This window comes from Falco biarmicus, chromosome 16 (assembly GCF_023638135.1).
Source record: "Falco biarmicus isolate bFalBia1 chromosome 16, bFalBia1.pri, whole genome shotgun sequence".
NCBI lineage: Eukaryota > Metazoa > Chordata > Aves > Falconiformes > Falconidae > Falco > Falco biarmicus.
This window is the reverse complement of record NC_079303.1, coordinates 9109418-9121912: the sequence shown is the minus strand read 5'-3', so window position 1 is coordinate 9121912 and position 12495 is coordinate 9109418. Positions and strand designations below refer to the sequence as shown.

The 12495-nt window shown below is 51.3% G+C and overlaps 1 pseudogene; it reads left to right on the top strand.

Moving 5' to 3' along the window:
• The window catches only part of LOC130159856 (hydrocephalus-inducing protein-like), a 100064-nt pseudogene extending 90659 nt beyond the window's left edge, over window positions 1-9405 (top strand).
• Window positions 9406-12495: the final 3090 nt, after the last annotated feature.

Here is a 12495-nt window from a genome sequence, read left to right as displayed (position 1 = left end):
TTTGTGATGCTTCCTAAGCGGAGCTGAAAGTCTGGCTCCGGAGGAGGCGTTGAAACAGGGAGGATGAGCTGGTGGGGACCTGGGGTGGGATCAGGGAACAGAGTCAGAGGCTGGCCTCTTTGCTGGTTTTACCAAGCCCTCCTCTGGCTGCAGGTGATGGAGCCCAGCATCTGAGGAGGAGGCGAGACCGTCGCCGTCATCCCAGTGAGGGTGTCGGCGAAAGCTGTGTTCAGCAAGTACAGCATTCACCCCGCCTCGCTCATCAGCTTCGGTGCCATGGTGAAGGGCAGCAGGAAAACCTGCACCTTCATGCTGGAGAACAAAGGCAGCCTTGACTTTAAATTCCTCATCTACCGAGCAGACCAGGACGCATCCCGATTGCAAGAGAAAAGGTGAGAGAAGACCTGCACCACCTGCCCTGCCTGAGGAGGCACGACAGCATGGCTGGTGTGTGACAGGCAGCCCAGACACCTGGGTTATTGTCCAGTTCACGTCACCTGCTTGTGAACAGGGAGTGGAAAAATGCCTCAGTGTCCCCGTGTGTCGGGCAAAGCTGGTGATACAGCTGAGCTGTCCGTAAGCTGCAGGAGGTGCTGCCGGGGGCTGCGAGGGGCAGGGAGGCTTTCCTTGGTGGGGAGGGGAAGGTCAGCTTTGGCTTCAGAGGAAGACGAGGTGGGGGCTCAGCATGATGGATGTTTCTGCTTTCTCCTCTTAGTGGATGTCAAATGAAATCTGCCCACTCTGGCAAGAGTGAGAACTTACACCAAAGGACTTCCTCAGCCAAGAAAAGCAAGCGCTCGCTGCAGAAGGTTGCCAGCCCCTTCATGCAGGTGGGTGGCTCCCGCTCCCCAAGACACACTGCTGTGGGTGCTGTGGGAGGACGCTGATGGGGACTCATCACCGTGGGATGGGACATGGTCTGCACGATGGAGGTCCGTCATCTCCCAGCCACAAGCAGAGGCAGGAGCTGCTCAGTTGCACTGACAGTCCCGTGCTCCGGCTCAGACTTGGAGTTGTGGGGTCAAGAGAGAGGAGCAGGTCCCGTGTTTGGTGGCTGCTAGCCAAAATAGGTCTGTGAATACCACAGATGTGGGCACGTTCCTGTTTGAAGTCCCACTCCATAGATACCAGCTGACCTTGTGTTTTCGTCTTCCCAGTCCCCTCTCTTCCCTCCCGTCACTTCTCACAGTTATTTCTGCTCTCCTGTTTTACCCCTGAGGCTGGAGGATCCCAGCTAGCACCTTCACCTTTTACACCCAAACTCCTTCCTGTGTGCCAGCCAGGACAGGCCTGCAGCTCCTCCTGGCTTGTCCCTCTCCTCCTGGCTTGTCCCTCTCCTCCTGGCTTGCTTGTTCCTCTCCTCCTGGCTTGTCCCTCTCGTCCTGGGGCTGCCTCTGGGCCGTGCAGTCATCCCTCCCTGCCCTGGGACTGGGGGCTCGGCCTGGCTGGAGGTTGAGGAGTGGCGTACTCCTTGCTGGGGATGCTCAAGGCTGGGCTGCTGGACATCAGCTTCTCCTGGGACTCTTTCTGCAGGCTCGCATCACTCTAGGCATGTTCACGGTGTACCCTGGCTTTGGTTCCATCCCTCCTGGGGGCCAGCAGATGATCACGGTGGATTGCTCTGCGGAATCACTGGGGACGTGCGAGGAGCACCTGCGCATCGATATCAGTGACAGAGACCCCCAGGACAATCCCCTCGGCATCCCCTATACCCTGCTGGCTGAGTCCTGCCTCCCAGGTACGCCCCGTCCACAGGTTCCCGCAGCCAGACCTGCTGCTGGTCAGCACCTGAACTTACTGCTTGGTTAGAGAGGCGCCCTGACCTTGAAGCTAAACCCTAAAATCCTCAGAGGTTCCAGTTCTTTTCAAGTCAGCCAGCGGGGAGAGGCTGGGAGGGATGCATGGAAGGATAAAAGGAAAGCAATACTCCTTGACTGGGACTGAGCTCCATCCTCGCAGCCGACTCCCTGCCCAAGGCTGGGTTTTGCAGTGACCTGGGCAAAAAGGGTTTATCAAGCCTTCCGAGAGGCCAGCAGGGTCCCGAGAAATTCATCAGGAATTCAGCATTCAGCCCTCCCTCTGCTCTGCTCGCAGCATTTGTGGTTGATGACATCGAGTCCATCTTTGAGGAGCACCGAATCTGCAGCAACGTCAACCTCTGCCAGACCCCGCAGACGGTGCGAGACAAGGGTGTGTATGTCAGAGATGAGAACAAGTTTATCTTCACCGATGTTCGGGTTGGGCACCGGGCCACAGCTCGCTTCAAGATCCACAATGTCAACAAAGTCCCCTGCAATGTGGTCCTTTCCATCAAACCCATCGCCGGTGAGGTAAGAACAAGAGGCCAGGGTGACCGTTGCTCTTTACAGGCTGCGCTGCCTTGTTCTCCAGACTCGCTGCTTCCTCTTGCCCGCACTAGTCCAGCTCCGTGCAGGTCAGGCTGCAGGGGGGAGCAGCAGTGCCAGGGTGGCAGTTCTGAATTTGGCACGTCTCGAGCAAGGCTTTGGCTCGCCGCTCTGGGTCTTTGGTGGGAGACCCAAACCCTTCTGCACATCTCTTGGAAGCCCGCTCGGAGGGGGCCTTTACTGGCCTGACGTGCCTGGGCTCAAAGCAGACCATTCCCTCAGGCTCCCTGGCCTTTTCCTTCTCTTTAAAGGCCAGTTTGAGGTTAGTCGCGGGGTTTCCGTGCAGTGCCCCCCTCCCTTGTGTGCTGGGGTGGCTGCCCAGTGCTCAAAGCCAGCTTTTGCGCTCCTGGGCTCCCTGTGCAAGGTCAGCACCGCTTTGGAGTCACCCCCTGCGATGGAAGGAGCCTGCCCAGGGCAAGCAGGAAGGGAGACACGCTGTCTGGGGCTGTTCCCGCTGACGCATATAAGAATAAGACTGCGTAAGAAACACCGAAGGATGTTTCCTCCTAACAGGGCTCTGTGGGTTCCCCCAAGTTTCACAGCCCCATCAGGGACATTTTCAAGGTGGATCCCGTTCGGATGTGCGTGCCCAGCTGCTCCCACGCCTTTGCTACGGTGACCTTCACTCCACAGATGATGCGGAGCTACCAGTGCACTTTTGAGGCTTCCCTCGATGTCCTGGCGAGGTAACTCCCCCTGTGAAATCTGGGCGGGGGGACCTGCCTGATGGCTGCCCCTCCTCTGGGAGGACCCCGACCTCTTGTTAACCCTGATGCTCTCAGTAGCCTTAGGCAGAGTGCTTAGCATTAGAGAATAGAGGAGGCGGTAACTACTAGACAGAGTAGAAGGAGAAGGGGTTATAGCTTAGCCTCGAGTGACTGTGAAGACAGTGCAGCATTTGGCAGCCAACTGGGAGTTAGTGAATCCGAAAGAAATGGAGATGTGCAACAGTTGAGCTGGGGCTTTCCAAGGACAAAGGTTTAGATGAAGCCGTTTCTGTGCCAGCCAGCCAGCGTGCGTTATTTCCTCCTTGTTTCTGTTAAAATGAGATGATTGTATGTGATTACCTGGGGTATGTTAAGCTATTCTCTGTCAAAGGAGCGACTGGAGCCCTTCTAAAAGAGGAGCCCAGTTCCCCTGTCCTGGGACGTGTGTACCAGGGCCCTGACCGGCTCTTCCCCAGCCGTTTAGTGGCTGAGTCAGGACAAGTCAGCTTTCTGCTCTAGTACGCAATTCCTTTTTTAGCGTCCTTGGAAATAATCATTACTGATGGTGCTATTTATTTTTCCCTTCTTGCTTTTATACTATTTCCATGCTGCGCTCGTGCTTTTTGCATGTGTCTCATATCATCGCAGCCAGTGAATTTGCCATGTCTCACCTGTCGCCTCATTATTTACCTGCTGTGCTGCACGATTCGATTCAGTGACATGTTCTTTAACTGCTACTCTGGAAGGCTCTGGCTCTTCAGAGCTCTTGTGAATGGCCCTGATCGGACTGGGAGGAGGGGGGTGGAGGAGACCTGTGTCGTGGGGTACAGGAGCACCAGCCAGGGGAAATGCAGTGGGTGGCCCCTGCTTTGTTGCTTGCCAGGTGGGAAATTGGTTAGTGCCAGCCGTCATGATTTCTCCTCTGCCTTTCCTGCAGCCCTGCAGCAATTAAAGCGCAAAGCCTGACCTTCCGTGTCAGTGGAGATGGGACTCTGCCTCGGGTGACAGTCCTGCGCCCGGTACTTCACAGTAAGAGAGGGAACCCTCTGCTGGTCTTTAAGAAGCTGTTGCTGGGTGATTCACAAAAACTCCCTCTGGTCCTTCGTAATGGTGGCACCCTACCTGTCCAGGTGAGGACCTGCTCAGGAAATGCTCTGGTCTGGGAACAAGTGCTTGTCTCGTGGAGAAAAGGTCCCAGGAAGCATGGCAGACCTGGAAACAGCTCTCAAATTCTTTTTAAGCAAATGAATGACTTGTAATTTCCAGGAAGAGAGTTCCTCTTGGAAATGCGATTTTTCTGACTAGCCTATCCTTTTCAGTTAAATACAACGCAAGAAAGTTGGTGGGGTGTTTTCCCCCCATCTCTCTTCTCACGCTTTGATTCTCGGGTGGGCACCTGTGATGTCCTAGTTGCATTAGATTGTATTTGATCCCATTTTACTACACTTTAATGAAAAATTCTGTTCATTACTTTTGTATCCCAGCGCCTCTGAACACTTCTTTTTTCTGTCTAGTTTTACTTGAACTTTGTAAGTTTAGCTACGAGCTGTGTTTGAAGCGGAGAAGCATGCTGGATGCCCCGTGCTGGACCAGCACCAGTACGGTGCCAACCCACGTGTCACCCTGTACCCACACCAGTGTGGTTGTGCTCTGTGTTCCTTTTTCTCAGTTGACGATAGACCTGTTGGATGAAGCGGGAGTTTTCTTCTTGAAAGCCAGGCCCACCACACAGTGCGTCTACCAAGCTGGGGGCGTGAAGGAGGACTCTCCTGCAGGACGTAAATCCAGTAAGCGTGAAGCGCGGTCATCCACACAGGGGAGAAATGTGTGCCCTGCTCTTGGCTTGGCCAAGCAGCCGCCAAATGTTAGATGTTGTTTCTTTGCTGGGGCTCTCTGTACCCCCAGCTTCTCATGTGGACTCTGCGCAGGGCTTCCTCCTAGAAAGTGGTTGGAAGTTTTTTCTGTTCCTCTGGACATGGTGGGTTGAGTTGCGGGGGCCTATCACCACTTCAGCGGACTATCTGAGGTCTTTGCTGCGTGTGAGAGTAGCAGCCTGAATGGAGGCAGCCCCTGAGCCCACAGCCAGCCAACAGAAGCCAAACCCATTCTTTGGCTCAGCTTTACGTGTGCCAGGAGCTGACTGACTGCAGTTTGAGTGAGCGCTGGGTGTTAACCTGTGTTTAAGACACTTCAGCAGTGATACGCGTGGTGCTGTCGTAGCCTTGTGAACATAGGAGGAGGGTCTGGCACCATTGGTGGGAGAACCTGTGCTTGGAGGCAGCTGGGTTTCAGCCCCTTACGCCCCACGGAAATATTTCAGCGGTACAGCTGTATCACTTGTCGCTGATTCCATTGCTGTGCAGAGAGAAAGCCTCACACCGCTCTCCTGGTCCTGCTCCGTGGGGAATTAGCAGAGTTTGACGTGCTTTTCAAACCCACCCTGGCCCAACGTGTGGAAGGCAGGATCCACCTGTCAGTGGTGAACAACCCGTATGAGGAGACCGACATTCAGCTGGTGGGCGAAGGCTACGAGGATGACTTCACGCTAGATAACATCCACGGACTGGTGGCAGACAGTGAGGAGGAGGAGAATGCTGAGGGCAATCTAGAGGAAGACGTAATTGAGGGTAAGAGAGGAAAGGCTGCCCAGGTGGATCAAGGAACAGGAAAACAGACGTTTCTGCTCACCCTGTGCCGCGCACCTGCGGTCCAGCTTCAGCAGCCAGATCCTGCTGCCTTTTGTAGCCTGCAGAGGCTTAAGAGGCAGCTTGAGAGCAGAAGAGAAGATCTTCTGTCAAGGGAGAAGCTTGCAGGCTAGCAGGGAAGGGTCAGAGATACCCACGTTCAGCTGGGTATCTCCAAAAGGAGGGCTGCCAGCCCATGGTATGCTATGGAGATGAAGCCTGTGCCTAATGATTTGTGCCCTCGATATACGCAGCCTGTGCTGTCACCCCCTGACCTGGCGGTCTGGGAGCGTGCTGGCTCTGTGCAGAGGGGCAGTGCATGCTGTGCTGCGTGGCTCTGCACAGCCACAGCCACGGGTTTAGGCATGTGGCAGGGCGCTTCCATGGAAGCGGGAGGATGGGGAACTGCGTCTCCCCAGGGAGGAAGGCTTGGAGCAAGGAAGAGTTGGCCACGCCTGTCTCTGTGGATGTGAGGGGGGTGGATGGACCTCAGGCACACTGAGACCTCCTGCTCTCATTCCTAGCAGCTGCCAGAGTGAATCACATCCCGTTTGGGGACTGTCACATTGGGAAACCCTACAGCGTGACCTTCACCATCACCAACCGCAGCAGGACGGAGGCGATGCGGTTTGAGTGGCTGGCAGACACCCCATTTCACTTCTCCCCCAAGGTGAGTTTGGATGGCTCTGCCTTTTCCCATTGCTCCAGCCCTGCCCGGCGGGTTCCCAGGAGCTGGCAGGGAGTCACCACGTACCGGTGAGAGCCTGTTTCAGTGCCACAAAGGAGCTGCAATCCCCGGCTTAGCTGGCGCGGGGCTGTCAACCCCACAGAAAAGGCTCAGTGTTACGGGAGGTGGCATCTTTTGTATTTTCCTCTGTCAAACCTCAGATGAATACACGGTAAGAGGCAGATTCCTGGCACAGCTGCTCACCACATCGATCTCTTTGCTGTCAGTCCTGCCCTTGCTAGTGATTCCAGTTTGGTCTTGGCTCTCTGGTTCTCCCTAGGTGGGACACCTCCATGCTGGCTGTGCTAAGGCCATCACAGTGACCTTGAAATCGGATGTCGCGGTCACCTTCAAAATGCACCCTGTGAAGTGCAAGGTGGCTAGGATCACCTTCGCGCTGCCGCCGGAGCAGATTAAAGACTGGGATGACTGCCTGCGCACCATCAAGTGGGTGGATACCACCATGAGGGGCCCAGGAGCCACGTGGCCTGTGAAGAAGAAGGTAAGAAACGCAAACAGGAAAAGCTAACGGAGCTGCTACAAAAAAACCCTGGCAGGCCACCATCTCTGCTGGCTGAGCAGCTCCTGCATCCTCCTGACATTTAATCCATCCGTGAGGTTCACCCGCAGTGCGTTTTGGGGGAGAGGCAGATGCAGTGACCTGTGACACCAACACAAAATGGGGAGGTCTTTTGACAAGACACGTTTAGCCACATGCAAACTACCGGTCTCTGCCAAAAGCTGAAGTGTTGCAACCTGTTTGAACGGGAGGGCACATTTTACGATTTTATCACGTTTTGTGGTGTTAAAATTTCTTCATCAAATTCAGTGCCTTGTCACCAACAGGGAGTTTAAGACGCTGCACTCTGACTCTTGTTTTGGAGTGGAGAGCCACACTAGTGCTCTTGTGTGTGCACTGGCCAGCCCACCGGCACATGGTGGGTGAGCTGTCAGCTCTGCCTACACCGATAGCAGAGATTTTGGTGGTGGTGCCCATGTTGTGTGGGATGTCTCATTGTGGAGCAGCCCGGGCGCTGCGTGGCAGTCGTGCAGCAGTCTGGAGAAGCATCGCTCCAGAAACTGCCACACACACGTACCTGGAGTGACGGTTCCTCCCTAGTTTCTGAGCCTTTTTAAGACCTGTAAACCACACTTCTTCCCCGTCAGCAGCAGCACTCGGAGGCTTTCCTAGTGAGTTCGTCCCCATTCCAAAATGCCCGTCCCCAGCCCTCACCAGCGTGGCTGTTGCCCCACACATGGTGTCTGGAAAGCACCTCCCGCTAAGACAAGAGGGAAAAGGTGCTTTCTGGTTTGGTTCAGTCTTGGGGTTCTCCATCCACAGACCTCCCACAGGGGAACTTAATCCTAATTTAGAGGCCTGCTGGATCTGTAGCGGGCCATGAAAAAGGTCTGACACTCTACAGGGTTGAAACACAGGGAGAGGTACCTATGACCCGGTCATTGTCCCCATGGGTGTACTCTCAGTCGTGGTGGTGATTATGGTGTTCAGTCGGTAGAAACAAACACTGTAATGGAAGGGTTAAATTTTATCACCTTCCCGGGGAAATAAATGGGAATGGTCCTTTCTAGCCCCTGTACGTGGCTGATCTTGGAGGCCAAAAGCCTCCTCTTGCTCAGCCGGGCTTTCTAGGCTCTGCTCAGTGATTCTTCCCTTTCCTGTTTGGAGGTGATCGAGACAGACCCAGAACCAGCTCACACTGTCCTGGAGGAGAGCAGCCGTGAGGTGGAGCTTTGCCTCAGTGCTGTTGTCGACTACGCTGAGCTCAAGCTGGATACGGACACGATTCAAGGAAGTTCAAGGAGACCTTGCTCTTCCAGATGAGGACATTCACGTGAGAGCCAGAGGCCAGGCAGGGACCCGTGCGTGGGAGCTGCCTTTGCCCAGGGCTGACCTGGTGCCTGCTTCGCCGGAGCCGTGCCGTGCTCTCTGGTGGCCTCTGCTTCTCCTTCTACTCGTGGTCTGGCGAAAATAAAGGCAATAAAGTGCCAATAAAGGCAAAAAAACCCCACTGACGTGTTTATTGCTTGGCCACTTAATAAACCTCTTCTAATTTCTAACTGGGTGATTAGGCCTGGCGGGGGGTGGGGGCAGGGGTGTGTGTGCTGCTGCCTGCTGGTTCTGAGGTTTCAGCTTCCACACATCCTGGGCGCCTGGAGATGCCTCACATGTGGACTCGAGTCCCTTCTAGGGCTTTGTGTTCAGTCTCACCTGCTGTTCTTCTCTTTAAACAAGTCATGTATTGTTTCATCCTGTCCAAGTCCTGGCAGGGTGCTGGGGCCTGCGTATCTGCACGTAAAGCCAAGCAGGAGATGGTGGCCACCATCCTGCCAAGACGTGCCAGGAAAGGTTCGATTCTGCCATGCCTTTCTGCTGACAACAACCATGGGTTTGCTTCCATTGCGTGTTGCCTGTCCTCATCTGCTCGAGGACAAGTTTGCAGTCAAAATAATGTCAAACTGAATAAGACCCTTGGATTAAGTCTCCTGGGCACCATGCCTGCCCTTTCCTCTTTAACCTCCAAACTTTGAAACACTTTGTCTCGGGGCAGCCCAGGGCAGTGGTCTAGACGTGGCAGAGTTGCCTGGGGACAAAGATACTCCTGAGCATCAAGGAAGGGGTACCAGAAGCTCACCATACAGTGTTACTTTTCTACTTGCTTTGTATTTATTGGTCATTGTCTTTTCACTCCTCCTTCTTGCTTTTCAGTTCCATGCTGTCCAACACGGGCAATGTGGCCCTGGAATACAACCGGATGGCGGCTGTGGAGGACGAAAGGGCACTGAGCCACACTGGGGAGCTGCTTCCACCCAGTCTGGATGGTAAGGTGCTGCAGCAAATGAAGAGACGGGACACAGCTTGATGCAAGCAAGTTGTCCATTTATTAGTGATTTTCTTACAATAACATATGTTTCTACCTTCTACATATTACACACTGTTTGGTTAAATCTTAGTGTAAAAAACACGGATCGGTTGATACTTAAGGCACACCGTTAGAACAATAGGAACTTATTAGTTTACCTTGACATAGCAACAATTTCTATTCCCAAATTAGGGGGTTTCTTTCTACGCGGCTTTCTTGATTAACAAAGTTACATATCGGCGCCATCCGTTCCCTTCTCTGGCTACTTGTTTCTCTGTCCGTCTGGTTGCCTCCTCAACTGTGACGGCTCAGGGGTCTGCAGTTAGCTTGTTCCTTGGTTCCCAGGGCTTGTGCCCTACAAGTTCTAACAAGTCTCTACTCATCAGGCTATCAGTACTTGGACTCTTGTCCTTGAGGCCTTGTCCTACATCTCCCCCTTCCTGTTGCACAAAAAGAACCCTGAAATCGAATGAGTTATTAATTTTTGTAAGCATTGTAAAAGACAAGGTGTAAGTAATAAAACAAACAAAAACGCAACTAAAGCATATATAATCATCTTCACTAAACTTAACCATTCTGAAATGCCCCAACCACTAATATCTAACCAATCCCAAGTATCACTTTGTTGAAGATGAGAAACTCCATCCTTCAATCTTTGGATGCTAGCATGAATTGATTCCGAATGATCTGAAAGGTTCATGCAACACATCCCTTCAAACTCTTCACAACCGTGACCTTGTGCCAGAAGCAAAAAATCTGTTGTTGCAGCTCTATTTTGTAATGTCGCGTGGCGAACACTATCAACATCTAATAAAAGACCAGACAGGGCACTGCTTGTGGCATTAGTTTGTTTGGCAAGCCAACAGCCAAGCTTATCTAATGTCGCTAGAGCCTTTCCTGCAGCAGCTCCAGGCAACAGAAGAGATGCAATAAAGCGTTGGCCAAAGGACCAAAATTGCATGTTATCATCACAATCGGAGGCAAATGCATGAACGCCACGCTTTGTCCTTCGAGAGTAGCGATGTTGTAAAATCATAGATGTGTTAGGAGTCAGGACGGAAAGTCACCCTAAGCTACACGGACCTCCTTTTATATGAGAAGGAATGACAGGCCATGCTCGATCACCACAAGTAAAAAATACTCCAGTAGGTAGTAAGAGCGGAGCATTGCTAGATTTAGACAAGTTGTTAGCAGTGTAATTACACCAGATACTTGCATTTCTAAAAACAGGATGAATAGGGGAAACGTCCCATTCCCTAGATTGATTCTTTCCCATGTAGTTAAATTTTATGCAAAAATCCATTTTTACAGAACCAAGGAGTTCAATTTCTTGTGGTTCCAAAGTGGCCAGTGGGAGATGGGGTATCCATACATCCTAATTGTCTGTCACATTTTTTGATACGTTTTTGGGTGGAAAAAGACTTTGAAGGTCCCTAGTATAGGACATTCATCTAATGGTAAGCCCACAAGACAGGTGGAAAAAGGCTGATCCGGAGAGGCCATAGCAAGACACAGAGTATCCTGTCCAGTCAAGTTCGCCAATGTGACCCAAACATTTACCTTTGGTAGAAAAGGGGGATAAGAGCTACCTTCAATAGGCCAAGGTCCAGGTATGAACATCATTATCCATATTACTGACAATGCTTGTTTCTCTTTTTCTTTTTCCATTGTCGTTTTACAACCAGCCATTCTTCTGGTCGTACTGTCCATGACCGAGGCACTGCAATTGATTGTCCACACTCTAATCCTACAATAATATTCTTGTTAATAATATAAATTCTGCTTGCTAATGCAATATATTGAAACAACAACCGTGCAATAGCCCGTACTTCTAGGCTTTCAATCAATGATAAAAAATTTGCAAAAACTAAGTTTGGCAAAATCTCAGAACCTAACCCTGTAACTCCCTCTAATTCCAAAAGAGGTTTTCCCATAAAACATTCAGCCCACTGTATCTGATTAAACCTTAATATTTGATTATTACACTCAGAACACATCCAATGACCCCATCTGTCCCTTAGTCTTACAACTCGCCAGCGATCGTGATCACAGAGTTCACAATGGATCTTGATCCACGGTCGACAAGATGGTCCGTGTTCATAGCAACATAACTGTAGAAATCGAGACGCTGTCCAATCTGGTTCATGACAGTGTCGTTGAAAGTCGATGTAAGGGAAGATAATATCTGCTAGTGGTGCCGTCAGTGCGCTGGGGATCTGGTCTGGTCCAAACGTATTACCTTTGTTAAGTGGTTTAATCCAGGGTGATATTGTCCGTTCCAAGCGCTGTAAAAAGCGAAACCTAGATGCTATATCCTGAATTTGTTTACCTGACATTAATGCAAAACAGAAATCCTCACGCAGTTTTTATTTCATTCTGTAGGGTCGGTGTCGGTATCAGTTGTCTGCGGTAAAGGTTCACAGAAAGGTCGTACATTCTTTGCTGGGATCCATCTGGGTCCTTTTTCTGTGGAGACACAAGCATAACCTTTTCCCCATGTAACAAGAGGATATGGTCCCATAATTTTACCTGTTTCTGGATCTCGGACCAACACTGGGGCTTTAACCTGTGCCTCAAAAGATGTATTTGCAGTGAAATGTCGAACTATCGGTGGGTTGTTATCTATTAAAGAACAATTTAAAAAATTAAAAACATACAACGCTTTCTGTAACCGTTCCTCTGGAATAGCCATTCCCATTCCCCCTTTTTGTTGTTGTAATAGACGTTTTAGAGACTGATGAGACCCTTCAATGAGAGATTGACCGGTGGGGGAATGAGGAATGCCAGTAATATGAGTTATACCCCATAGGGCAAAAAAGGTTTTTATAGTTGTTGAAACATAAGCTGGACCATTATCTGTCTTGATCTCTGAGGGAATACCCAAAGTAGCAAAAGCACGCATTAAATGTCTACAGACATCTCGTGCCTTTTCTCCTGTGTGACACGAGGCAAACAAGGCACCTGAAAATGTATCAATGGAAGAGTGGATATATTTAAGGTTACCAAATTCAGAATACTGTGTGACATCTGTTTGCCATAACGGTAGGCTTTGTAATCCTCTAGGATTAACTCCTGCAGCAACTGATGGGA